The following is a 20,865-nucleotide window of genomic DNA, read 5'->3' on the forward strand; positions in this document are numbered from 1 at the left end:
GGAGCTGAAACTACTGCTTGCTGACCCCACTGTGTCTGATGAAGCTCTGTTAAGGCAGGTTATCAAGACTACGATGGAAGAAAGTGAAAGAAAGCGCAGACTGGGATGCAGTTCCAACCGCAAGTTAACTCAAGCACACAGCATACTCGCTGAACCTGAAGAGATACTCAGCAGTGTGGGAGAGACTAAAATCAAAAGTAAGGATAATGTCATCCAGAGATTGAGTGCTCAGGTTGTGGCTTTAACACAGGCAATGGAAACACTGAAACAGCTATCAACAACGACCCAGGTGCCTGAGGGGCGACATCAAACCACCCACCAGTGTTGCTCTGACAAAACCAGACCAGAGAAGAAGACCAGGAGACCGTATGGGTGCCCACAATGCATAGCTCAGGCTCAACCAAACTGTAGCCACTGCTTTTTCTGTGGGGAGGAGGGTCATCGTGCTGTAGGCTGCTTGAAAAGACAGAAGCAGGCGGGAAACGGGCACCGGTCAGGGCAACGGGACGACCACTGACCGACCCAAAGGACAAGTCCCACCCCCAGGAGGTTGCAGCAGCAAGACAAAGCACTGGTCATACACCTATCAACACGCAGAAAAATAACGAACAACACCCAATCAAAAAGATAGCTCCGTTAATTGGCCGAAAGTCGCTATTGAGATGTAGCATGAACGGTTACGCCATAACCGCTCTTTTAGACTCTGGGGCCAATGTGAGCATAATAGACAGTGCTTGGAAAGATAGATACTTACCTGGATAAGATATTAGACCCCTCAGGGAACTCATGGAGGATGATCTCTACGTGACGGCTGTCACAGGAGATGCAGTACCTTATGAAGGATGGATTGAAGTGGTAGTAAACCTGCAGGGAAACGATGATCCGGACTTATCTATTCGAGTGCCTTTCCTAGTGAGTCGAATAAAAATAGACAGACCAATAGTTGGTTTTAATGTCATCCAGGAACTCTTTAGGAGTCATGAAAGTAGACCCAAAGTTATATCTATCCTTGTCAACTTGCTTACTGGTGCTTTGGGGATTGACAGTGCTATGGCAGAAGCTATGGTGAGTTTCATAAAGACTGAGCAAAAACAGGAACAACAGAATGTTGCAGTAAAGATAGGCAGGAAAGAAGTCACTATTTATCCTGGCCAGGTAGCTTATATTAAGTGCAGGGTACCAGTAGATATTAGTGAATCTGACTCACTTGTGCTTTTCGAACCCAATCCCGAAGCTACACCACTGGCACAGCTGAGTGTTGGAGAAGGACTAATGGCGATCCAACAGACAGAGAGACCTTTCGTAAAGGTGCCTGTGTCAAACCATTCCAGAAGTGCTGTGACTCTGCCCAGCTGTACTGTTCTAGGCAACATCGAAAGCATTGATAGAGTGATAGAGACAGACAACCCAAGCAGCAAGGACAATCAAGGCCAGGCAAATATAGCCAGTTCTTCCACATCACCACACTCTAACAGTGACAAACCCACTTCTGCACTGTGGCACCCACCTGTGGATGTCAGCCACCTGAGTGATGAGCGACAGATGAAGGTGGAACAGATGTTAAACGAGGAATCGGCAGCCTTTGCTAAAGATGATGGGGACATAGGCTGCATTCCCAGCCTGCAAATGTCCATCAACTTAAAGGAAACCATCCCAGTTCAGCGCACATACAGTGCAGTGCCCAAGCCCCTTTATAAAGAGGTTAAAGAGTACATCCAAGACCTGCTTGTAAAAGGGTGGATAGTTAAGTCCAAATCTCCGTACTCAGCTCCTGTAGTCTGCGTCAGGAAAAAGGATGGGTCCCTAAGGTTATGCATCGATTATAGAATGTTAAACCAGAAAACAGTAGCAGACCGTCACCCATTACCTCGTATCCAGGAACTCATTGACACCCTAAAAGGCCAAAGCTGGTTCAGCATTTTAGACCAAGGCAAGGCCTACCACCAGGGCTACACTGCTGAAGGATCCAGACACATGACGGCGTTCATCACCCCTTGGGGGCTGTATGAGTGGGTGAGGATACCTTTTGGACTCTCCAACGCCCCTGCTGCTTTTCAGCGCAGCATGGAGGAAATGTTGGACTCTCTGCGTGACAACTGCTGTATCCCTTACCTCGATGACATCCTCTGCTACTCCGACTCCTTCACAAGCCATGTTGAGGGAGTACGTCAAGTCCTGAGAGCCTTGCAGTCCCATGGTGTCAAGCTATTGCCTATTGCTGTGGTCCTGGATCATAAGTCCTGGATGGATATCCTCGTGGATTCACCTTCCTATTATACACACATGCATTTCCAAACATTTGGACTCCCTATGTTGCAAATATATTATCTTTTCAATTTACACACGGCATCTATTGCACGTCTTGTGAGAGGGATCCCTCCTCTGTTGCTCTCCCGGAGGTTTCTCCCATTTTTCCCTTTAAACTGTGGGTTTTCTCCGGAAGTTTTTCCTTGTACGATGTGAGGGTCTAAAGCAGTGGTTCTCAAAGTGGGGGGCTCCCCAACCCAGGGGGGCGCAGAGGCATGACAGGGGGGGCGCAAAAGACCAGGAGGAAAAATGTTTATTAAAAAAATTAATAAAAAATAAAAATTCATATTTTGAAAAATTATTGATTCGAAAATAATATGATACAGTACTATTACGTCTGGGTCTCTGTGTTTCATTAAAGCTCGGCTCTGTGTGTGTGGAATGAGCCATTTTGTGTGTGTGTGCGCGCGAGCGAGAGAGAGAGAGAGAGCGCACCGGTACCGGAGATCGTTGTTGTTAGCTTCTGGTGCTAGCGAGCTACGCTAACGGATATAAGGAGTTTTTTCAACAACAAAGTGGAGGAGAGTCCTCTCTCTTGAGAGACTCAGTGAGCTAAAGGACTCTCTCAGTGTTATCTCAGTGGGTCTCAAACGTTTTGGTCACCATTAATGTAAACAATTATTTCCGAGGCAGACGTTTATATGATCATTATAGTTATAAAAAAATAAGAGAATAAATGAAGAACAGGTATGAAATAGTATATGACATTAAAAAAAGAATAAAGTTTAAAAGGGTGATTTGTAAAATATCCATAAAGAAATAATAAATCTGTTTACAGTTCTGTTTCATATGGGTGTTGAGAGAAGTATCCATAGATCTTTTCATTTTGCTCTCAAAGTGCACCAGATTGATGCTTTTAACTTCAATATTTAAAAACAAATCTTCCCGGGGAGCTTGCCCCCGGACCCCCCTATGTGAGGTCCACACACCACCTATAAAAATAGCACTTTACCCCTGCTTACACCTATATGCCGTGAACTGATTATCGAGCCTTCATTGTAACAGTCGGGTACACTGGGTATTTGCGTTGTTTGATTGTTGCAGTAGAATATTCCACTGTAGCGACCAGTACATTAATGGGAAACCCTAAATGTTTGAGTACCCTCTATGAAACGTCAAGCTACCCCACAGCACCCCAAAATAAATCTCTAACGCTACCACTGAGCCTGACTATTTGTGTTGGGGGGGGCCCGACTTTTTTTTTTCTCCAAAGGGGGGGCCTGACAGAAAAAGTTTGAGAACCACTGGTCTAAGGACAGAGGGTGTCGTATTGTCATACTGATATTCTGTACAAACTGTGAAGTCCACTGAGACAAATATTGGGATATATAAATAAACATTGATTGATTGATTGATTGATTGATTGATTGATTGATTGAATGAATTATACAAAAAAAGTGTTTTTATTGCTCTTGGGGCATGAAAAACAAGATTTGAACTTTAGTTTTTTTTAATCTAGTTTTTTCAAATAGATTTTTATATGTCCACTCAGGTGGACAGTATGCATTCAGGGTTTGAAAAAATGATAAATAAAGATGTGCAAACTTAAAATTGCATTATAATAACATAAGTATGTTGATTTACGGCCAAAAAGATATTGCAGATGAAGTATTTCGCCTCAGATGAGGCCCCTCCGCAAGGTGTGGCCCCCTCCACAAGGTGAGGCCCCACACAGTCTGCATGATCTGCCTGTAGGGAGGGACGGCCCTGGAAACAACAGCAGCAGTACCAGTACGAATTGTAGTTGAAATATAGCCAGTGATGCATGACGTCCACTGTAGTGGACAGGTGGTTAACCATGATTTCCTGCAAAGATAAAATCAATACTTTGATCATTTATGAATTATATGATTCCTTAGTTGTTACTTGATGTCACCACATTTATTTATACCTGCAGGGGACGCTTTCCATAAAAGAATTGGCAAGATATAGATGGGTGACTTGGTCCATGTGGCTTTCTGTCATCCATCTTGGTTTAGAGACATGTATCATGCACTTACACTGACTTGGCACTGAGTAGCAGTGTATGGGATGATGCAATAGGGTCCTATGTAGTGGCTGATTGTGCAACTATCAACAACTTGTGCAAAAAAAATGCATATACAAGAAAACACATTTTGAATAGCCGTCCACTGTAGTGACCTCTATGCATGAAAGGGATCATTACTCGTTATTCTCTACTACTAGTTAATTAAAAACTGTATATAATTGCTATTTTGCACATCCCTTTCAAGATTTCAAGATTTTCAAAGGCTTATTGACATATCATATACACATCAGGCTAGTTGCACAAGATGGCGTCTATCAACTTCCGGCGGCTGGGTGTGAGCCCGAGTTTCCGGTCTTCGCCATCACTCACTGTAGGCTCAGTCATTGGTACACATTTATTTATAAAGCTATGTTGGGCAAACTCCCGTATTACATCTGTTCACTGATAAAGCAGAAAGTTGCAAGCAGCTATTGTCTGAGATCGCATGATGTAGTCTTGTTAGATGTGCCAAGAGTAAAGACTGTCTTAGGTAAGACAGCTTTTATGTGCGCAGCTCCACTTGCTTGGAACAGTCTACAGCTAAAATTGAAATTGAGCAATTTTATTTCTCTGAATGTTTTTAACTGAAACTATGGGTATTTGTAAATGTTGATAAGTATGTAAATATGTTGTATGATATCCTCTATTGTTTGTTTTTATGTTGTTTTATGTTTCATGTGGAACTTAAATTGCTGCAGGTCTCCCTTGTAAAAGAGATCTATGATCTCAAGGGACCAATCTGAATAAATAAAGGTTTGAAATGAAATGAAACATTAGTGTACCACACAGAGGTCGCATTAACCGAATATATTCCGTCTATGACGGATTTTTTTTAACAATGACGGAAGAATCTGAAAGCAGTCCGTCATTTTGACAGATTAGAACAAACACAGAACAGCGCCAACGTTTCCCCTCAGCAGGGCTGCGGTGTTATGCCGTTATGTCGTTTCCAGACCTAACTTTGACGTACAAATCATTGAAATGTCTGGGAGTTTTTGCTTTACGCTGTTGCGTGCTCCCGCGAGGTGCAGTGGGCATGCATAACACCGGTGTTGTGCCAAATTATGCACTCCCGGCGTGAAATGCACCCCTTGTCACGAGAACGCGCATTTGAAAATGATACATTTACACCTTAAAACGATGCTTAAAACGAAAAGTAAACGTCCAGGGTTTTTTAATGGTAATTGCAGTCGTTTAGTGGTAGGCTAGCAAGTCATGATTCTTGTGTTTAGACTTTTCGCTCCGTATTTTGATGGTTGGGGTGTTGCAATATACGTTGGTCAGGGGGTGTGACGCTGACACATTATTTGTTGACGCACAGGTGGCCCGAGGGGACGACATGAGCCGAGGGACCAGCTACCACTCAACGACTCACAGTCTGAAAATGACCATTAAAAAAACCTGAACGTTTACTTTTCATTTTAAGGTCTAAACGTTTCATTTAGAAATGTGCGTTCCCGTGACACGGGGCGTATTTCACGGTGGGGGTGCATCATTTGACACAACACCGGCGCTAACAGTTTACAACCAATCAATAATCTTCTTTGTAAACATGACACAAGGTGGCGCCATATCCATGTCAGTGAATGTACTACTTTGAATTTACCCTCTGTATGTGTTAAGTAAATAAAGTTGTCTTGCCTTGAATGAAATTCACGCAACTCTTTACCAATGACTGAGCCTCCGTACAGTGAGTGATGGCGAAGGCCGGAAGTACTCGTGCTCACACCCAGCCGCCAGAAGTTGATAGACACCATCTTGTGCAACTAGCCTATTAATGAACAACTTGGGTCACAGGTTCCTCAACAGTGCATTACAAGACATCTATCAATATGTGTGTATACCTCCATTAAACTGTCAAATTCTACACATTTCTTATACTATCTACATACATAAGAGTATAATTAATGTGTATTAATATCGGTTGAAATAAGTGCTTCAACATAGTTAACATTGCAGGAAAGCCAGTGCTTAATTTGTAAATCATAAGGTGCCGGAACGCAAAGTACATATGACAGCTCAGGGATGACGAGACGCGTACAGGTCCCGGAACGTATACAGAAAAGGTGCTGAAAACAACATGAAAATGTCCACTTGCAACGCTGTGGGACTTACAAGCCTCAATTTCAAATAGTATCCATGGTATAAATGTTATGACGATAATTTATAATTTTTTAGGCTAGTACGCACAACATAGGCAAATGCCCACATCACCACGGGACTTCAGTATACAGCCAGCAATTAATTTCTCAACAGGTTTAACGTGTAAAAAAAATATTTATTAGGCCTATTCAAAGATTGGCACGGCGGCCTATTAATAGACAGTATGTTTGCTCACCATATTTAGTTGTTTAAAACACCCCACATCACGAGCATGTCCGGATTGTCCTCTATCTCTTTTTTTCTGCTTTTACTGCGTGTGTCTGTGGCAGTTCTGTGTCCTTTGGCCACCCAGGACCTCACGTACGGGACTGGATTGAATTTAGCCAGGGGGGGTCCAACAAGATTTATGAAGAGTAAAGATGACATGGTAGATGTGAGCAAAGAGCTACGGTTGGGAGTGCAAATCAAGTTCATTTGAGAAAATCCGCGCTCACATTCAGCACTTGCAATGGGAATGCTGTTGACAGCAACAAGTAACTCCATCAGCTCATCGGGGGTGTCTTTACCATCTGAGTCTCTGTACGTTCTGTAGGCCCGTATGACTGCGCGCGGGTTGGCAATGTTGAAGCGCTGACACAGTGACTCGACCTCAGTCTCTCCATACAGCGCACCTGCGTCCTCGGGCCAGTATTGTGCGTAAAGCACCTTCAACTCCTCAATGAACTTGTTATATCCAGTTTTATCTGGCATCCGGCCTCCTTGAGATAACATACGGTCCTCCAAGTTCTTGGCCACAGTTAGAAAAAACTGACCTGTCGCTGGACGTCCCACACTCTTCTACGCTCAATGCGCTCTCCTCTCCTACTGAATCTTCCTGCTGTAAGCCAGCTGATGTCGCGGTTCCGCTCGCCTCTTGCTCCGGCTGTTGTACCGGGCTAGTTGATGCCAGGGTACCCACCCGTTGCTGTTGGTGGTCCACCTGGCTGACGGTAGCTGGCTCCTGTTCCGGCTGGCGGTGAACCTGACCCGCTGCCCGGGCTTGGTTAGCTGTCGGTTAGCTAGCTGGCTAGCTGTTGCGGCGCTAACCTCCTCCTGGTTTTGACCATCAACATGACCGCTGCAGCTGCCCTCGTCGCTGCTTGTGGAGGCTTTTCTGACTCGTTTTGAAGTGTCTATTACCTCTTCCTTCTTTTTGAAGAAAGACAGTAAATTTAACTGTCTTTTTGACATGCTTGCATTGAATCACCGTTTCTTCCTCTCTGCGACGTGCTCCTCATGTGGCGAATTTCAAAAGTGAAAGACGTTTGTCCGTTGGTCCAGCTTTTCAGTGCGTCAACACAGATCTCCGACTCTTTCAAATCTTAATCCTAATAAACGACATTAAATTCTTGGGATTTTTTCTGTAAATTAATATCTGCATATTTTATTTCATTTTAACCATTTTTTATTTTTATTTTTTGTGAGAGGTACCGGATCTGCCCAAATAGGTGCCGGAACACAGGGTGGCCAAAATGAAGAGGTGCCGGATCCTGTTCCGGCAGGATCCGGCTCAAATTAACCACTGAGGAAAGCAATATATTAGACGAAGTACTTTGTCAGGCTTAATATTTATCTGTAGATAGATACCCCCAAAGCTTTTTTCTTATTTGAAAGAAGACATTAACCTAAAGTATTCTTTAATGTGTTAATAAAGGTTAATTAGTTTGTCTGTTTTGCACATCCTCATATTCATATCTTTGTGTCATGGTTTTGGATTTTTGTTTTCATTTTCCACCTTTTTGTTTTGAAATGATTTCCTCCTTGTGTCTGTCTGATCCTACTCCCTGTGTTTGACTTCCTGTCGTTAGTTTCCCTCCTGTGTCTGCTTGTACCTCATTGCGTTCACCTGTGTTTCTGCCTCCCCTGCCAGCTGTGTCTTGTCCTGTGATTACCCTTCTGTGTATTTAGTCTTGTCTTCCCCTGTGCTCCATGTCTGTTCGTCGTCATTTCATGTCCCTGTCACCTATGCTTGTCCGTGTCTCCTGCCTGTTCCCGTCTGTAAGTTTGCTCCTGTCTGTCGTGCTCCCCGGTTTTGTTTCTGTTAATTAGTTTCTTGTTTTTTCCTGCCTTCGGCTTTTGATAATAAAGCTCGCTTTTTGTTACATTACCTTTTTTTGTCCTTTTTTAAACTGCACTTGGGTCCCATTTTCCACACACCCTGACAGTACGAACAGAAGTGTATGGACCCAGCAGTTTTTTCCCCTCAAGAGTTGGATCCACTGATGTACACTCTTGAGTATATTTTTTACAAGTGGATGAGGGTGTCTGCAAGAGCGGCCAAGGAGGCTGCCCTGAAGTAGGCACGCATGGAGGTGGCCAACAAACCCTGGCTCTGGAGCTTGTTGCCCGAGTGGCTAAAGGTTTATACAAGTAGCCCTGAGTGCCAGCCTCAGGCCTCAAACCCCTTCTTGGGATCCCGCCTTGCCTTAGGAGGTCCACGGAGCCTCCAAAAGGTCTCTAGGAGACGCAAGGCCAGGATTCCAGCCGTGGCTCCAGCAGCCATGGTTCCAGCCCCAGTTCTGGCCCCAGCAGCCATGGTTCCATCCTCAGTTCTGGCCCCAGCAGCCATGGTTCCGGCTCCAGTACCGGCCCACACAGCCATGCTTCCGAGCTCCATTACCTGGCTTACACAGCGAGGGTCCAGGCTTCTGTCCTGTACCCAACAGCCATGGTTCCGGCCCCAGTTCTGGCCCCAGCAGCCAGTTCCGGCCCCAGCAGCCATGGTTCCGGCCCCAGTTCCGGCCCCAGCAGCCATGATTCCGGCCCCAGTTCCGGCCCCAGCAGCCATGGTTCTGGTTCCGGTTTCGGACCCAGTACTGGCTCTCCGGCCGACGCCAGCCCCCCGTGTCCTGTTGGCGTACCGGCGACCTCCAGCTTCTCGTCTCCTGTTGGCTCTCCGGCCGACGCCAGCCCCCCGTGTCCTGTTGGCGTACCGGCCGACTCCAGCTCCTCGTCTCCTGTTGGCTCTCCGGCCGACGCCAGCTCCCCGTGTCCTGTCGGCGTACCAGCCGACTCCAGCGCCCCTTCTCAAGTCCCCTCTCGAGTCCCCTCTCGAGCCCCCTCTCGAGTTCCCTCTCGAGCCCCCTCTCGAGTCCCTACTCAAGTCCCTACTCAAGTGCCGTTGGAGGTTCCGCTGGGGGTCCTGCCAACTCCATGTCCTGTCCCGTTGGGGGTCCCGCCGACTACTCTTCTGCCGGGGGTCCTGCCAACCCTATGTCCTGTGCCGTTGGAGGCCCCGCCAACTACTCTTCTGCCGGGGGTCCTGCCAACCCTATGTCCTGTGCCGTTGGAGGTGCCGCCGACTACTCTTCTGCTGGGGGTCCTGCCAACCCTGTGTCGTGCCGTTGGAGGTTCCGCTGGGGGTCCTACCAACTCTATGTCCTGTCCCGTTGGGGGTCCCGCCGACTACTTTTCTGCCGGGGGTCCTGCCAACCCTATGTCCTGTGCCGTTGGAGGTCCCGCCGACTACTCTCCTGCCGGGGGTCCTGCCAACCCTGTGTCCCGTGCCGTTGGAGGCCCCGCCGACGATTCTTCTGCCGGGGGTCCTGCCAACCCTGTGTCCTGTGCCGTTGGAGGTCCTGCCGACTACTCTCCTGCCGGGGGTCCTGCCAATCCCATGTCCTGTCCCGTTGGGGGTCCCACCGACTACTCTTCTGCCGGGGGTCCTGCCAACCCTATGTCCTGTGCCGTTGGAGGTTCTGCTGGGGGTCCTCCCAGCTCCATGTCCAGTCCCGTTGGAGTTCCCGCCGGCTGCTCTCCTGCCGGGGATCCTGCCAATCCTATGTCCTGCTCCTCTGGGGGTCCCGCCGTCAACTCTTCTGCCGGGGGTCCTGCCAATCCTATGTCCTGTTCCTCTGGGGGTCCCGCCGTCAACTCTTCTGCCGGGGGTCCTGCCAACCCCTTGTCCTGTCCCGTTGGAGGCCCCGCCATCACCTGTCTCGCCGGGGGTCCTGCCAACTCCCGGTCCTCTTCTGTGGGGGATCCTGCCGGAGCCGGTCCCACCGGGTCCTGCCCGGCCTCCGGAGCTGTCTGGTCTTCGCCCTCGAGCCCGGCCCCCTGAGAGCCGCGGTCTTCGCCAACGAGCCCGTTCCCCTGAGAGCCGCGGTCTTCGCCCTCGAGCCTGGCCCCCTGTGAGCCGCAGTCTTCGCCCCCCCCCCCGCCCGAGACCCCATCCTTGATCTCTGCCCTGCCCCCGGGCCGTCCGCCCGCTGTGCCCCTGGGCTGTCGGCCCGGGCCCGTCCTCCCAGATAAGAAAGCCCACTGCAACATTTAACACCTGCATTTTGTACTTTTTTCTTTCTTGCCAGACTTACTGCCTTGCTTAAGCCGGTTGCAATGAGTCTCAAGATAGATTTCATAAGCTGTGCTAAGTTAAATGAACTTCTTAACCTGCCTCCTGATGTTGGTTCAGTAAATTGTAGAAATTATGCATGAACGGTAAAATGGCAATATTCCAATGCATGACATTCTAATGTTCCATTTGCTCTGGCTTGGGCCTCAAAGGATCCATGGTGAGAAACCCAACATGCAAATTACATTTCCCTGCATCATTCTTTGGCAAAACTTCACAATACTGTCGCTATTAGTTTTTTCGGATAGTATAAAAGGGCTTAATATTACCCTCATCCTCGAGCTGAAGGAGGGTGGAGATAAAGGCGGGAATGTGTGGGAGGGTCGAGAGAAGAAAGCAAGGTTCCTGAGAGGCAACATGCCAAGAATGAGACATTAGAGTTAGACTGTCTCCTGGTGAAAAACAGGAAAATCTGCAAAAGTGAAAATCCAAGGTTACAACAGCATGGGGGGTTCCCAGTTTGGACTTACTTCACTGGGGAAACCTCAGACATCTTTAGCAAAGTGTTGCATGATTAGGTACACAAACATTTTATTTATCCAGATGTTCCTTCATTCAACTGAAGGTAATGCACCTTAGAGAAACGAAACAAACATTGCTTTATCACAGCAAAATAAGGTTTTTCAAGTTTCACCTCCTTAAACTGGCCTGTATAGGGCCTCTTCTCTTCAGGCTTAATGAGCTGAGCCGACAGGCTGCACTGCAGAGATGGTTGTCCCGGACAACATCAAGGTGCATTTGGATCAAAAGGAAGGATCCTTGGCCTGCATGTGCTGCTTGGTAACAAGCCAAGGCTTGGTCACTTGAGGGATTTTAATGCGGTAACACCCTGAAACAAAGTGGCCTCAGGTTGCTGATATTATAATCTTATAAACAGCATCATATTGGAATAACCAACCCAGTCTCACATCTAAACGTGTAATAACTATGTTGGTCCACAACTTGGGACGTAGTATTTCTACAAAAACGCCTCTGAAATTGTAGGATCCCTATGTTTTTTTTCACCATTCATTCCAATGGCTGGCGTCTATGTCACCTGATCTTCACATTTCTCCCTGCAGAAAAAAAAACATGGCCGAACTTCGTTTTATTCTCGGTGTAAAATGCCTATTTTAAAGTTAGTTTGGCCATTAAAATGCGTTTTGATGTCATTTGATGCGAGAAATATGAGTTGTTATTTCAGATTATGTGTGCAGTGGATGTACATGATCTTTAGTTTGCTAGTTATTACGAAGAATACTTCAGGAAATTGTGTCTATACAACGTTTTCTTTGTTACCAAGGTGGTTGCTAGGGACGCTGCTATCGATATTATTTCTGTTATGTTGTGTAACTGTTTAATGGTGTTATCTTTATTGCTACCCCCTTCCCCGTCAATGTATGGTGTTGGTCCACAGCGCAAACGTATTAGTTTAACGAAATCCGCATCTAAAATGGTGGCATAGATACGTTATTTTCCCCTGTGCAATTCCAGTCTCACATGTCACATCTCACATCACATCGTCATACACTGATAAACAAATACCGGAAACAGACCGAAAACACTTTATTCCGAGTGTGCTTGCTTTTCTCTTTGGAGGTCATCACATCACGGCATTGTAACACACGGTTCGGCTGCATTAAATGTTACATATCTGCTGTAATTCTCTATTTATAGAGCCTTGATGAGAAGACTTCTAGACAAACATGAGGAACTGCCGCCAACACGGAAAACGTGACGTGGATCATAAATATATCAGCAATTAAACAACATCTTACATTTATTTTCACACAATACATCTCCTTGCAGTATAAACACTAATTCGGCTGACTTTTATATTTGATCCAATTGGTAGATAGGCTGTATTTACACCAAAAACGTGCACTCCTGATATAAAGGGACACCTAGTGGTTAAAGCATGTTATTGAATTTCATTATTTTTATTATTAGATATTAATAGGATCCCTATAAAGTATATTCATTACTCGTTATTCTCTACTAATAGTTAATTAAAGACTGTATATAATGACTATTTTGGACATCCCTTTCAAGATTTCAAGATTTTCTAAGGTTTATTGACATACACAAACGGTGTAGTTATGCAATGAATGAAAAACTTTGTGTATACCTCCAGCAATGTTAACTATGTTGAAGCACTTATTTTAACTGATATTATATATATGTACTATACTCTTGTATAAGATGTATGTAGATAGTATAAGAAATGTGCAGAATATGACAGTTTAATGGTGGAGGTATACACAAATATTGATAGATGTCTTGTGATGCACTGTTGAGGAACCTGCGACCCAAGTTTTTCATCTCCGGCCTTGTCAGGTATTGAACAATCAATAAATAAAGAACACAGAATTATTAAATATAAAACACAGAATTTGTGTGATTATACTAAATTAATGATTTACAAATAAACACCACTGCATATTTACAACTGTTACACATGCTGATGTAACGCAAATGTTTCCAACTTGGGATCAACAAAGTATACCTTATCTTAAGATGATCGATGGCTACTGCCATATTTGCAAAATGTGCCTCTGAACCTTGACAAGTGCATGTTTCAGGCTTATCAATTAACAACAGGAGGGGTCACATAAGACCAGCTGTTAAATAAAGCTCTTCTGACCTTAGCTGTCATGTTGGTATATATTAATGCTGCCCATTATGGGCACAAGCAATTTTCACCCATTTATTAATTATATGTTTTAAATTTGAGTGTTTCCTATCCCCTAAACGGACATTTTAGTGAGCCGGACTTCCTGTCTCCGCCGGTCTTCGCTTGTGTTTTGAGATGCTAAATAAAAGTCTAGCTTGTACCTTTGATACCCCGCCTCCGACTCCCATCTCTCGGCACAACACTATGCCACAATTTTAGATGCGGATTTTGTTAAACTAATACGTTTGCGCTGTGGACTAACACTATGCATTGACAGTGAAGGGGGTAGCAATAAAGATAACACCATTATACACAACATAACAGAAATAATATCAATAGCAGCGTCCCTAGCAACCACCTTGGTAACAATGAAAACGTTGTATAGACACAATTTCCTGAAGTATTCTTCGTAATAACTAGCAAACTAAAGATCATGTACATCCACTGCACACATAATCTGAAATAACAACTCATATTTCTCGCATCAAATGACATCAAAACGCATTTTAATGGCCAAACTAACTTTAAAATAGGCATTTTACACCGAGAATAAAACGAAGTTCGGCCATGTTTTTTTTTCTGCAGGGAGAAATGTGAAGATCACGTGACATAGACGCCAGCCATTGGAATGAATGGTGAAAAAAAACTTAGGGATCTTACAATTTCAGAGGCGTTTTTGTAGAAATACTACGTCCTACGTTGTGGACCAACGTAGTTATTACACGTTTTTTTGTGAGACTGGGTTGGCACAGCGCAGCAGCATGTCTGTGAGGCCCCGCCCCGCACGCAGATGAGAGAGAGATCTCTTTTAAAATATATTGAAAGTTAGAAACGGAGATGGTTCGATAAAACGTGCAAGATAACGTTTATGTGGCATTTCTTTATTGTCGAAATGATGACATTTCATAACGGGATAAAATCAAAGTGAATGGCCTGCTGCTGCTGAAGGCATGGGGCAAATATAACTGTCCTTTGCCTAATTTATAAAGTAAACCTTAGCATCTCACTAGCAGTGGCAACTGCAATCAGTTACAGCTGCCCTAAATCTGTAGCCAAGTCTAATAACACCAGTGTACACGTTGCTGTGTCAATGCAGATATTTATTTATTAATTATTTGTCTTTACTAGTCATAATACACCTGGTTTATCGTAGCAAGCAGTGGAAACTCCCCTCAAGAAGCAACAATTGCCAAGGGCGTTGCAACCCTCACTCGCTAATATTTCATCATAAATATAGCACGTTTTTTTATTTTAGCAAACCATGCTCCAAGTAAAATTGAATAGAAATGATAATGTATAATCTTTTTGAAAAATAGAGATCGAACATCAGTCCTGTGTACAGATCAGTTCGATAAAGTCATGCCTAAACAGCGACATTTTACACGATAAATACGGGTTTAAATAGCAGCATTTGCCACGGAAGGCGAGTGGCAGCGACAGTAAATCTTCTCTTACTCTGGCATCTCGTGGCAACTCCCGTTGAGCAGCGGCGGATGCCTCGGCAATTTGTGGCATCGGTGGCATATGCCGGAAGTACTTGCCACAGATGCCACGGAGTAGTGGCATCTGTGGCATATGCCGGAAGTACTTGCCACAGATGCCACGGAGTAGTGGCCTCTGTGGCAGGTGCCGGAAGTACTTGCCACTGCCTGCAGATGCCACGGAATGAGCCAGGCCCTACTGGAGAAACGTAGATCTTTTTGTAGAAATACTACGTCTCCCTGGGCTCCTGAAGGGGACTCTTTAATCTTGCTGGGAGACTTCAACGCACATGTGGGCAATGATGGAGACACTTGGAGGGGAGTGATTGGGAGGAACGGTCCCCCTGATCTGAACCGGAGTGGTGATCTTTTTGTAGAAATACTACGTCCCTCCCCTCTCGGAAGAACCAGCACCTTACCGTGGTAGAGAGGTTCGTGTGCCCTGATGAACCTGGGGACTGTGTTGTCTGGAACCTTGTGTTCCTGGTAGGGTCTCCCATGGCAAATTGGTCTCAGGAGAGGGGCCAGACTAAGATTGGTTCACAAGACCTCATGAAAGAACAACAAAGAAGTGAGGATACCCGGCCCGGAGGAAGCCCGGGGTCCCCTTCTGGAGCCAGGCCCAGAAGGAGGACTCGTCGGCGAGCGTCTGGTGGCCGGGCTTGCCACGGAGCCCGGCCGGGCACAGCCCGAAAAGGCAACGTGGGCCAGAGTCCTGCATCGGGTCGGGTATCCGCGGGTACCCGACGGGTGACCCGCAAAAAAGGTGATTTGCGGGTGGTATTTTTTCAAACGCTTTTTTCCGGGTTCGCTTCTGGGTAAAACAAAGATGATGCGGGTCCGGTTGCGGGTGTTGCATAATAAATATATTTAAACAATAATAATTTAGTTTAATGTTTAAATCCTCAGACCTCTCCTCCGCGGTACCGAGCATAATCATAACCTCTGCAGTGCATCTATCTGCTGCTGAGCGCACCCCATTCTGAATGGCTGAGGTGAAGCTCTCTATAGCGGAGAATACAGCATTTTCAATAACTCTTCCTCAAGAGCGAAATCCAACGTCTGGGAGGCTTTTGGTGTCATCCTAGATGGAGAGAATAATCAACATCCCAGGCTTTTTGAGCCAAATATGCAACTGCGTGTGTTAATAATTGCACGTTGTCACTGCTTATATATATGCGGGTTCGGGTCGGGTTGCGGATCATGTGCCGGCGGGTCGGGTCGGGTTGCGGAACTAATTGGCAATATGTGCGGGTAGCGGGGCGGGTTCGGTACTGCACGTCACGGGTGCGGGGCGGGAGCGGGTATTGAAAATCAGACCCGTGCAGGACTCTGACGTGGGCAACACCTCCGCTTCTCCGTCCCGCGGGCCCACCACCTACGGGAAACAGCGATGGGGTCGGGTGCGCTGCCAGAAGGGTGGCATTGAAGGCAGAGGGTCTCGACGGACCAGACCCGGGCGACAGAAGCTGGCTTTGGGGACGTGGAACGTCACCTCTCTGGGGAGGAAGGAGTCGGAGCCTGTGCGGGAGGTGGAGCGTTACCAGTTGGATCTGGTTGGGCTCACCTCTACGCACAGCGTCGGCTCTGGAACCTTACTTCTGGATAGGGGTTGGACTCTATTCTTCTCCGGAGTTGCTCAAGGTGTGAGGCGCCGGGCGGGTTTGGGGATACTCACAAGTCCCCGTTTGGGTGCTTCGTTGTTGGAGTTTACCCCAGTGGACGAGAGGGTCGCCTCCCTACGCCTGCGAGTTATGGGGGGGAAAACTGCTGTTGGGTGCTTATGCACCCAACAGCAGTTCAGATTATACGGCCTTCTTGGAGACCCTGGAAAGATTCCTGTATGAGGATCCTGAAGGGGACTCTTTAATCTTGCTGGGAGACTTCAACGCACATGTGGGCAATGATGGAGACACTTGGAGGGGAGTGATTGGGAGGAACGGCCCCCCTGATCTGAACCGGAGTGGTGGTTTGTTACTGGACTTCTGTGCTAGTCATGGATTGGCCATAACAAACACCATGTTCGAACATAAGGATGCTCATAAGTGTACGTGGTACCAGAGCACCCTAGGCAGAAGGTCCATGATCGATTTTGTTATCGTATCATCGGACCTGAGGCCGTATGTTTTGGACACTCGGGTAAAGAGAGGGGCGGAGTTGTCAACTGATCACCATCTGGTGGTGAGTTGGGTCGAGTGGTGGGGGAAGCCTCTGGATAGACCTGGTAAGCCCAAACGTGTAGTTCGGGTGAACTGGGAACATCTGGAGGAGGCCCAAGTTCAGGCCTTCAACTCACACCTCCGGCGGAGCTTTTCGGGCATTCCTGTGGAGCAGAGGTGCCCAGTACGTCGACCGCGGTCGACCAATGCTTGTAGATCGCGAGTCATTCATAAAAAAAAAAAAAATCCAGCTCCGTTAAAATAGACAAAACAGGTTTTGATCCCTCCTCCCTTGGCCTCCCTGCCACTTAATTCAGGAGTTGACTTGATTGACAGAAAAAGCGACCTATTGCTTTCCAGTCTGTTAACCCAGAATGCAAAGCGATACAAAATCAGTCAAGAGCCGGGAGAGACAAACAACAAAATGAGTGCGGGAACGAGCAAACAGCTAAAGACATACCACTTCCACACAGAATGGGAAGGAGAATCTTTTTGGTGATGTCACATTCAAAGGTTATTTGCCTTATTTGTAAAGCAAGCGTCGCTCTGCCAAAGAAAGGTAACGTGGAGAAGCATTATCGGAGTGTTCACAAGGCATATGACAGCGACTTCCCTCCGAGTAGCGAGATGAGAAAGAGAAAGGTCATGTATTATTGCTACACAAACATTATCTCTTAGTCTTAGTGTCGCCAACTCGTTTCTAACATGCAAAAAGACAAACAAATGCGTCTATGGTCGGTGTATTTTCTATCTTTCCAATCCAGAAGAGATCTCTCTCTCCCCCGTCTGTTTGCAAGGGGGCGGGGCAGTTTACACACACGCATCTGCTACATGCAGCAACACACGGAGGAGATGGTGGAGAGAAGCGCTCCAAGGTGTGGTTACATGTTACCCGTCTTGAGGTGGACAATGCTCGTCACCAAAAGTGTTTAGCATGTAAGGGCGGTAACACGAGCAATTTCTCTAAACATTTAGCAAAAGTGCACCACATTCAGACGGAGGAATGCACCGGGTTCGACTATCTTTCTAGTAGCTCTGTGGCCCCATCCACGAGTAACGTTTCCACGTCAGGTGTTATGTATGCTAGCAGCAACACACGGAGTTAACTACATTATACAAACATGGGTTAATGATTAGAGGTAACTGAGTTATTTATTTTGTTAAAGTTTCAGCTATTCTGTTTCCAGTTCTGTCATAAGATTATTTAATAAGATTTGTTAAAACATTGTTGTTTCTTTTGATGTGAAATATTATTTATTTAATTCAAATAAAAAGCAATGTTAATTTTGTTCACAATTTGTTAAGTTAATTTAATAATATATGTATTTTTGAATCAAGTTTTCATCTTTATTGTCTTCATTGTTAGTTTCCACATGCCTAAAACAACCTCAAACTAAATCTAAAAGTTGATGGCTAAATAAGAGCGTTTGAGAAATTGTGCAAGGCACACAGTAGTAGTCCGAATAGTCGATTAATCGTTTCATTAATCTATAGATTAATCGATAATCAAATTAGTCGTTTGTTGCAGCCCTATTGTAGTTATCCCATGTAAAAATAAAAGGTGTTATTCAGCAACCCTTGCAATTTGGGATTTTATTTTTGGTTGGTAGACCTCGGTTAGCTGGTCATTTCAAAAGTAGCTCACCAGCCAAAAAAGTGCGGGCACCCCTGGTCTAAATTGTACCCCCCACGCACCCTCTTCATGAGGGACGCGCATGGAGTGGATGAAAGTCCCGACCTCAGCACAGCACCAAAATTGCTGGCTTTCAACCTGCCCTGCCTGTGTAACTGCCACTGAGGATTTGTCTGCTGTCCTACGGTGGCTGTCTGGATGGCAGCTTAATGGTCTCTGCTCAGTCGCATTGAGGCAAGAATCGCCTCAAGCCCCCGACCCCCATGCTCCTTCACCAGCTCCGGCACGTTGAAAATGGCCTGATGTTGAGGCTGCAGCTCTGGCTCAGGTGACAAAAGCCATGCCATGACCCGCTGCGCCCCTCAGTGCAGACCTGAACCAGTCTACTTCCTCAGTGGCGATGTCTCTGGCTAGTGGGTTGTATGTCTCTTGCTGTTGGTAGAGTTGAGACACCGGCTGGACTACTTTTGAAGTGCCAGGCTTCCTCCACTGGCACTCAACTTCTGTGGAGCTGATCTGCCACATGGCAAATATTGCCAATGCTGCAGCGTGGCTGCATTTGTACATCCTCCGTGCACAACTACAGACAGGGCTCTGCATCGCGCCATCCTCTCCCATGTAGATCTGTACAAATAAAGTAAGTACCATGTTTGTTAACATGCTATAATAGATTGAATGAGCAATACAAGGATGGTCCAGATCTGGGGGTGGGAGGGTTTATTTTTCCATAGTTTTGTCCTCTTGTCTGATTGTTGTTATTGTTTGTTTTTTCTGAATTTTTTGTAATTTGTGTTGTATTGGTTGTGATTGTACATTGTATTTTTTTTAATGTGTATTACATTTTTGAAAAACATTTGATCAACAAAAAAGGATTTGTTCAGGATCTAGACTCAGTGTGTAGTTTATGAATTAATCAATGCTCTCTACATTAGGAAAACACATACCAGTGTACCAGAGGGAGTCACACACAGCTGTGCCTAGATAACCAAACAAATTGACAAGATAACCAAAATCCTTGAATCTACACACAGCAAATAAACTCAAATGACACAACGAGATGTAAAAAGGAGATCACACATATAGTCGATATAAAACTGGCCGCTTCAATCTGAAGAGCAACTAAAACAAAACACGGGAGTGTACCTTGTTCTTGTGAACACTAATGTTATCCACAGCATACACACCCGTATACAGTACACCCGTTCTAGGTTCTGATTGGCTCTCTAGGTTGGCATTCTAGCTTCTGACTGGCTGTCCATGTTGTCAATCACAGCCGTGGTTCATATTATGCTAGTCGACTCGTAACATCGCTAAACTTTTTTTCTTGACGGTTTTCTCAGTCAACTAATGCTATTGATAACAGTAACATAAATTAACACAGCCCTGCACACTGCAGTCATTATATGCCGGGTCTGTGGTTCATCATCTTCTTTTTCATTTTCCTCCTTATTGACTGACATTAACCTGTTAACATTGCACTCATATTACTCACCGAAACCTTGTAAAGCCGGTCCCGCATGCTGGCTCTTACAGAACCAACTAACTCCCCTTTCGTGTATGTACAGCTCTCAACGTGCCCAGACTTGGAGTGATTTTCACCTCGTTTTATACTTTTATTCTCATTCTGAAAGAATGAGGTGAAATGTGCAAACCTGACGGCCATCTTTGTGTTGGTGACGCGTATTGTGCGGGACCAGAGACATGTAGTTCACTGAGCGGCTTAACACAAAAAAATGTGTTACTTCACAGTTTTACGACACATTTTAATTTTTTTTACTTGCAAAATGTTCTTTTAAATTGACAAACATCATATGTGTCATTCGTGGCACAATTCAAACGGGATCAAAAGATACGTTTTCTCTCTCCATTGAATTCAATGTATAATTTTCCGCTTCCGGGGTCCCATGGAGGCTCCCGGAAGGGGAGGGACTTCGCCTCTCTATTGAGGCCTAGCACCAGGGCCGGTTCTAGACAATTTGCTGCCCTAGGTGAGATTTTAGGCGACATTTTATATATAAAGAATAAATGAAAAATCTCTACAAAACACAAATACACTGCAAAAACAGAAACTTATTGACATAGGTAATATATGTCAAAATGGCTTCAAATG

Source organism: Notothenia rossii (assembly GCF_949606895.1).
Source record: "Notothenia rossii genome assembly, chromosome: 9".
NCBI classification, from domain to species: Eukaryota; Metazoa; Chordata; class Actinopteri; order Perciformes; family Nototheniidae; genus Notothenia; species Notothenia rossii.